We start from the raw sequence: 8479 nt of genomic DNA, 5'->3' as shown, positions 1-8479 counted from the left end.
GCTGAAGACAAGGTTTCTCCCAGTCGTATCTCACGAGAGGCGGAGCAAACGCACCAGTGTTGGTCGCCAGCAGCCAGGCGACTCCTCAGCGCTCACACGCCTCATTAGTCCAGATCTAACAGTAACTTACGACTTAGTTTTACTTCTTCCATTCTAGAAAAGTGTTGTAAGGATGTTTCCATTCAAGGGGTATTTCAGACCTCATGAAGTGGGGCTGTCCTTCTTTGTATTCTAAGACAGACATGTCTGGCAAAGTAAAGCAGCCAAAGAGTACAAATAAAGAATAAATAAGGTATGGATTTATTTTTTTTTAGGTTCAAGTTCATTCAGAACACAGAAAACGCACTCCCCAACATCTGCCTCTGATTTGAAGTGTACTGACCCGATCACGCTGGTACAAGCAGGAATCACTTAATATGAAATCAATCGATACCAAATCTCAGTACCTGAATGCATCATGGTGACTGTGAGAGGATGGGGAGAGTGTGGAAAAAAGAAAAGCTCAAAGTTCCTCTCAGAGCTAACGTCTCCTGTAGTAACGTTAGCTAGTACTACTAGCTAGTAGTACTAGCATGGACGTGCCTGACGCCACATAAAAGGTAGTTAACTAGCTTGTTGGATGATTAGTTTTTGGTCTACGTTTTGTCATTGCCTCTGGTAAAGTACTAAGAACGTTAGCATCTCACCGTTAGCTTGCCTGTCTGTTCAACTTCACCACTTAATCCAGCACACTGGTTCTTAAAGGTCTGGAGGGGAACCTCAGAAAGCGGCTCAATAAAGATGGGGAAAGGCATTAAATGGAATAACTCACCTTTATTCTACTCTTCCCCCCTCTCAGGTGTCACATGCGGGACTAAATGTTCCAGTTACGCTCCAACAAATCGTCCTTTTAGTGGGGAGTGGGGAGTGTGCAGCGGCACCGAACCTGAGAAGGAGTGTATTTGTAACCAAAGAGAAGAGAGGGATGATACTTCATGAAAGATTTATGGAGCAGTTTGATCCTCCTGGACAGTAAACAACTCAGTCCTCACACAAATTAGACACACGACACATTAATTAGTCTGCTAAGAAGTCTCGGATGACCTCTGGGTCTGTGTGGGGATCAAGATCTTAAAGGTCAAACACACACAAAGTCTCATTCAGGTTTCCAGTCACCAATACATAAATAATTACTAATACAGACACGTCCGGTGCTGCCGAGCGTAGCAATCAGGCTGTCAGCCAAGGAATCTAACACCCACCTCAGAAAAGCTCTTCATCGAGCTCCTCGCAGTTTTAGACTTCATGTCAGAACTTGCAGGCTTTTTTTCCCCACTGAGATTCAATATTGAAAAGCTACTAAACTCAGAGCTGATACAAAACCAGGCTTCTACGCCAAAGTACAGCACAAATAGTTTTGGAGTTTGTGCTCATAAAAATTTCACAAGAAATAGTTTGGCAGGAGAAGTTGTGACATCACGAACTGGACCGGTCGTAGCTGTGGTGGTCTGGACTGATGCCACGTCTCGTTCGATTTCGAGGGCGGCAGCAGAGCAGTGTTCAGCAATAGTGAGCCATCATCACCCACCGGGGCGGCTAACGGGGATTTGAAATATCCATCCATCTTCTACCGCTCATCCTGTTAACAGTCGCGGGGTTCCCCCTGGACGGGTCACCAGGCCAGGGCAGGGCCAACACATAGAGACAGACAACCATTGGCTCTCCCAGCCACGCCTACGGTCAATTTAGAGTCTGGATTAACCTGGTCCCTCTTGATGTCTTTGGACTGTGGAGGTAGCTGGAGTACCAGAGAGAACCCATACAGTCTGTCATGGCCTGTGTCTTGATTTCCTGTTTTATTTTGTCGTTATTGTCCTGTCTTCCTGTGGGCTCCCTGCTGTTATTACCTCATGTGTCTCACCTGTGTATGACTGCACCACCTGTCTCGTTTCCTTGTGTATTTAACCTCTGTGTTTCTCGTTGTCTCTTTTTGGTTCATTGTTGTTTTCAGTCTTGTTTAGAACTTGGTTTTGTTTGTACTCTGAATTCATTCAGGACTTTGGCCTGTAGACCCTTTTCGTTGGTACTGTTGGACTTTGAGCTCCCTGTGTTTCGCGCTGCCTTTTTGACAATCAATACTTTTTGTTGCACTCCCATTGGCTGCCGTCTGCACTTGGGTCCTGATTCCCCCATGAAATCGATACAGCAGGCAGGCACAAGGAGAACATGCAAACTCCGCACAGAAAGAGCCCCTGCTTGAATCTGGAACTTTCTTGCCACTCTGGCAACTTCACTTTAGTTACTTTAGTATATTACAATTACTTTATTAATCTGACTTTTAATATCTAGTTCTCTGTATAAAAAAAAAACAACCTACTCGTTTTGAGCTGAACTGAGACAGCCCACAGGTGGCGGGGTGTCATTCACGCCACAGAACAGCTGATTTTCATGTCGTAGCGTTGTTTTAACCGGTCCTTATTCCAGGCGTACTCCCAAAAGAGAAACTGTTTCAAAACTAATGAACCTGCTGACATTCACCAACACTAACTTCCTGGTTTTAGGACTCATTCCTTCACCACGCTACTGATCCAATAATGATTTATAAAATGTCCTTTGTCCGTTAGCTCACTGGTAGCACTCACAGATAATGAGGGCAGAAGTAGCACTGATGAATGAAATTACAGCTAAATCAAACGTTTCTGCTGGGAGGCACGTGGCTGCGGTTCAGGACTCCTCGCTGGGAACCATCAGCCTGAATGATGGGGTCCAGGAGAGCCCACATATTGATTTTGCAATCAACAAACTGTACCTCATCTCCTGTGGCAGGAAAAGATTGGCCCATTGGTTTAAAAATTGATGGTGCTGGGCGCATGAAAACATACTGTATAGTCTCACAGGAGCAAACACACAAAAACAAGGCCTTTGCTTCCAGTCTGAGAGGATGTGTGCAGGTTTCACACCTCAGAAATGGGTCCATTAGCTTCAGGATTGATACCATGGACTCATACACCATGAGCAGCACATACACACACACACACACACCCCTCGTAATAGAAGGCCACTTTTAAATGACCGTTTGTCTAACGCACACTGTTCCGTGGAAAGGGTCATTTATAGATCCATCGCCATCTGTTTTGGAACCAGCATTCCATTTTCTCCTCTGCGGGGGCCTTTGATTTAGCAACAAAAGGCTACCAGTGCCTCCTTCCTTCCCACTGTGTGACCAGACATCCCGTCTGAGCTGGTTCAACGAATCAAATCATTCCAGACGGACCGAGAATAAAAGATCAGACTCTCTTTTTCCGAACAACAAAGCACCAATAATTATATTTCAATGTAACTTTAGCAAAGCCCAGGCAGCAAATGTTGCCTCGCACTAATTGGTTCAGGGGCATTCCGTTGATGTGAACGTGCTAATCGGAATTCACGACTTTCAAAGTTGTCAGATCGATGTAGAATCCGCAAATAGACGTCTTCAATCTGGAACCTTTGAAGGGATCATTTGTGAAAGAACAAGAAACCCCATCAAAAAAATCAATGTTCTGCAACTGGGAAGGACCTTGACCTGCGCCTGAGCTGGTCAGCAGCATGAGAACCACTTCAAATCTGAGAAACACCGCGGAATAAGTTTGATGTCTTCCTCCCAAAACAACCTCACATTCAACAACTTGTCAATCAGCGCAGAAGCTTTCGCTCTTTTCTTTTTTTTTTTTTAGCAAAATTGGGGGGGAAATGTGAATTTGGTGATTTTGGTCAACTTTTCCTCCTGATATCGTCGGCTCATTGTTTCTGTTTTTAACATTTTAACCCCACAGATCCCTCCATGGTTCCAGAAAACACCAAACACACTGTGTTGATAAAAGCCCAGAACATTCAGGGCATCCCAGGGTCGGCCCGGTTCCATCGTCATCAACAGACCGTATCAAATGTGGTCTGGTTCTAGTCAAGAAGTCAGGGAGGATCAGACCCGGTGCCTGGACACCCTAAGTGTTCTGGTCTGGAGGGCTTCTCATACATGTCAGGAGTGAATCTTTGCTGAACTGCAACAGTTCTGGTGTTTTGACTTCTTGAAACCTGAAACAAGAAATCTGAAAATGATGACACAGACACGTTGAGTTGATGGGAATGGAAGAATTCTTGAGCTGGAACGGCGTCCGGTCATATTCCTGACAGCAGATTTCTACTGTCGCATTGAGAACACGCGGCAGGCGACTGCTGTTACCAACGTGGGGACACAACATGAAAAGCTCCAGGTCTGAAAACGCACGCTTCCTGAACTCTGTGGCACACGCGCGCCGTTTAGAATGGCAGGTAAACGAAGATGAGTTCAAGATCAGGGCTGATACTGTGTAATTTTCAGCATCCTTCAACCCATTGAGATATTAAAAATGACATAAAGAACAGAGCGAATCACCATCTCATGCCAGCAGTTCTACAGGCCCTGAGAGAGAGAGAGAGAGAGAGAGAGAGAGAGAGACGGAGTCCTGCAACCACAACATCGCCAGCTCATTTCCTCCTCTCTCCCCTTGTTTCCTGTCTGTCTCTTCACTCTTGACTGTCAAATAAAGTCACTATTTCCGCTCAGTTTGAGTTACAGATGCAGCCAACAGCTGTGAAAAGCTCCCATTTAACCCTCTGCACGCTGGACAAAACCTCAAAAGAAAAACAAAAAAGGGGGTCCAACGTTGTTAAAGGCGCCTCTAACATCGGCCTTGTAGCCTCTTCTTGACTTCCCAGGCATAGAAACACACCTCCATGTGAGTGCGTCCTCAAACCCAACTACAGCGTCTGAGTCGGTGTGAGAAAGCATCATTAAAGCCCCTCCAAGGCCGCCTGCAGGTGATTCTAATGCATTCCTGAGTCCACATCAATCACACACTGAGACACAGAGGAACATGGGAAATATATCACCTCCTTTACAAGACAAGCGAGGCAGCGAGGGGCTGCAGAGGAAGAAGACAGGGAAAAGAAGACGGCGAAAACGAGTCAGTGTGTGAACCCCCCCCCCCCCCCCCGGGGCAACATTCACACAACTTCCTGTTACAAAGATTTGCTCCTGATGATGAAATTCTTGGTAAATTCTTGGAATTATGACAATTTTTTAAAGTTGAGATCTTGGGGAAGATTTTCACAATGCATCTTAAGAGAATTTACAAAAGTGAGACCAGGGAGGGCGGACTTGTTCAAGAGCTCCTCAGCCAGAGAAGAAACGTGGTGAAACATCAAAGACGTAGCAGGAACATTCTCCAAACGCCGGATGACAGCGAGTTCGGAAAATCGTAAGATTGCATCAGGCGGGGATAACAATCGTGGCCGATCTCATTAGAGATGCGCTCACATGACAGTGTCAAAACTAGACGTGCTCACAGGAACAATTGCGGGGCGTTCTCCTGCTGTTGTGATGCACTTCATTTCATCTCCACTGGATGTCCACACTCCTGAATGTCACAGGGATTAAAGCTCCAGCGCGGCGTGAAGGCAGATGGCGGTAGCAGCGCGGGAGTCGGCCTGCAGGTCGGCTCTAGAAACCAGACTGTAGGCTACTTTTTACATAATTCATAAATAAATCCTCTGGAGAGACTCTTCCTGGCTCAGGAGTTGTTTTGACGTGGCCCGGATCCGGCCCGGATGCACCGGCCTTAGGCCAGTCGTGTTATTAACAGGAATTTAGATGTCCTACTTTGAAATGGCAGGGGCTCTGATTCCTCCTCCTCTGGCTGACATTGCTTTTCATATGCAAAAATTAAAAAAAAACAACAACTAAAAAACTTGTTCTACAAGCAGGAGTTTGGTTTTGCCAAGAGCCAACGGTTCCAGAGAAGCCACACCCCCCCCACCGAGGGAAAGGTTATGAGGCTCAGTCAGAGTCCTTGCAACTTGCAGCAGCATGTCTGCTGCAAGGTCAGAATGTGTTGATTGCCGTTGCATGAGCTTCACCCATTACTCACGTCTGCAGGCGTTTACAGTTTAAATCTCTTCTCTTCATGAGTACAAAATTACAAACTTGAGCCAACTTGCAGACAGAAACATTTAAGTCCAGCAGGAGAGAAACCACCTGAGAGTTTTCACTCCCGTTCCTGTGTTTTTCAGTGATTTAGCTCAGGCCTGCTGGAGGAAGATGCGGTTGCAGCTCTTGGCCTCCAGAGGGCGAGTACTTCCCCACCTGCCTCTTCCAGCAGCTCCAGTGAATGAGATCAGTGTTTTGACAGCATTGTACGTGAGGGTGACAGTAAAAAGAACCCTTGAATAAATAGGTGGTGTTTTTATAGAAAGGGAACATCCCCTGACCCTCCGGGACGCGGCGGAGGGATTTCAGGAAAGCAGATGATAACTGAGAGGGAGGAAGGAACGAGAAGGAAAGGGAGGGATGGATAAAAGGAAGCGAGGGGGACAGCGGGAAGAATGACAGGATGGGAGCATCGTTCCATTCACTCTCTCCCGAGTGGGGTGGGGGGGGGGATGAAGTGGAGAAAAGTCAGAGTTCAAGTGCTGGGAACGAGGGGTCACACTCCCCCGGGGGAGCTGACAGAGACGCGTCAGAAGGCCCGTGGGTTCGACTTAGAAGAGGAAGGGCATTTGTTGGGGTGAGTCGGGCCGACCGCTTTGAAGCCGGGGGAAGGAGCGACCTCCAGGAGAGGTGTTAGTCTTGGATGTTGACACAGGAGGATGTGTGAGGGCCCCGCCGGAGAAACCCTCTGTTGACGCGCGTTTCCAAAGTGTTCTGACACGAACGGTTCGACATTTGGGAGCTGCAGTTGCTCCGTTGCCAGGCACTGGTTGAGAAGATGACATCTGCATATTCGTCAGTCAAATGTGAAGCTAACAGCAGCTTAGCCAGTTAGCTTAGCACAAAGCATGGAGCCCAGCTATCACTCGGTGCATGCACTGTAATATTCCATGATTGTTCCACAAAACACAAGAGCAGTAATCCCAATCTAGTCAGGGGTCAGGGCAATAACTTGGAAACTAGCTCGTAACCTGTTAGCTTGTTTTTGCTAGCATGCGTTACTGCAGATTAAACAAACACGCTGGCTGATGAATTTTGACACATTTGCAGAGAATCAGGTTCGCTGCTTCCAGGCTTGAGCTAAGCTAACTGCTGGTAGCTTCATATTTACCGAGCAGATGGCAGTAAAACGCCAATAACTCTCAGCCGCGTGTGGACTTACAACAGCACTAAAAATAGATGGCCTTATTAAACATTGTTTTGCTCTCCAGGGGCCTGTGATGGCTGCCAATATCGTTTGATTTCTCTCCTTGGAAGGCGTGTCTCCTCTGTGTGAGAGTACAAATAAAGCTGGAGCACAAAGTCTAAGTCTCATTTTAGGGGTGTGAAGACTTTAAATTGGTTTTGGATGAGATGATAGCTGACCGATCTGTTAGCATGTCAAACAGACTCAAACTGCCAGGAGTCTCAGGGTCTCCAGCCACACTCGCTTACATGTTACATCATAAAAAAACAAATTCCATGATATCAAACATGTCCGAATGAAACTGTGTCAAAGATTCGCAGTGAAAGTAACAAAGCAAAGGCCTGAGAGGGAGGCCGGGGCAGCGCGCCAGGGCACGGATGAGCTCATTGTTGGGACAGGGATTTCCATTTTCCATGTCACTCTGCCCCCCCCCCCCCCCCCCCCCCCGCCATGACACTCAGCTCAAAAACATGAGGGAGAGGAGAGGGGCGCCCCATCATACACCAGCCTACTGTATCATACAGTACACCAGAGCTCGGCACAACGAAAACAAGAGTCGTGCTTTATCTGACCGGAAAGACGCTGGATTCCTAAACATCGGCCGCTGATTCAGATCGCAGTTGTTGTTGTTTTTGATCGTTCTGGCGGAAACACAAACAATTCAGAGCAGAAAGCTGCGAACAAAAGTAGCTCTAACGCATATTTCTTAACGCGTGCGGAGCCCTGGAGTCGCCTTACAGAGGAAAACACACCAACCTAAAAGAACAAGATATAACATCCCTCCATCTTCCCCCTCTCCTCCTGTTCAGGGTGGTGGGGGTGGAGCCTATCCCAGCAGCCTTCCCCCTGGACGGGTCACCAGTCCATGGCAGGGCCAACACATAGAGACAGACAACCATTGGCTCTCCCAGCCACGCCTACGGTCAATTTAGAGTCTGGATTAACCTGGTCCCTCTTGATGTCTTTGGACTGTGGAGGAAGCTGGAGTACCAGAGAGAACCCAGCAGGAACAGGGAGAACATGGAGACTCACCCAGAAAGACCCCGTGCTGCAGCCGGGGCTCCACCCACAACCTTCTTGCTGGGGGGGCCACAGTGAGGACCACTGCTCCACCGGGCCGCCCCAAGATATAACTTGTTGTTACCACAAATTAACCGAAGCACACCAACATGTTATTTTCTCTCAGCTGCAAATTAATTCAGTGAGAGAAGAAGTTGTGGCCTCACAATAAAAGAAGTTGGGCGACAGGTTTCATCTGATGGCCTCAAAACAATTAAATTGAGGGAACAACTTAAGTCTTCTTGCCT

The sequence above is a fragment of the Aulostomus chinensis genome, chromosome 12 (assembly GCF_037954235.1).
Source record: "Aulostomus chinensis isolate RoL2024-O1b breed Wild chromosome 12, RoL_Achi_v1.0, whole genome shotgun sequence".
Classification (NCBI taxonomy): Eukaryota; Metazoa; Chordata; class Actinopteri; order Syngnathiformes; family Aulostomidae; genus Aulostomus; species Aulostomus chinensis.
This window is presented reverse-complemented; position numbering follows the sequence as displayed.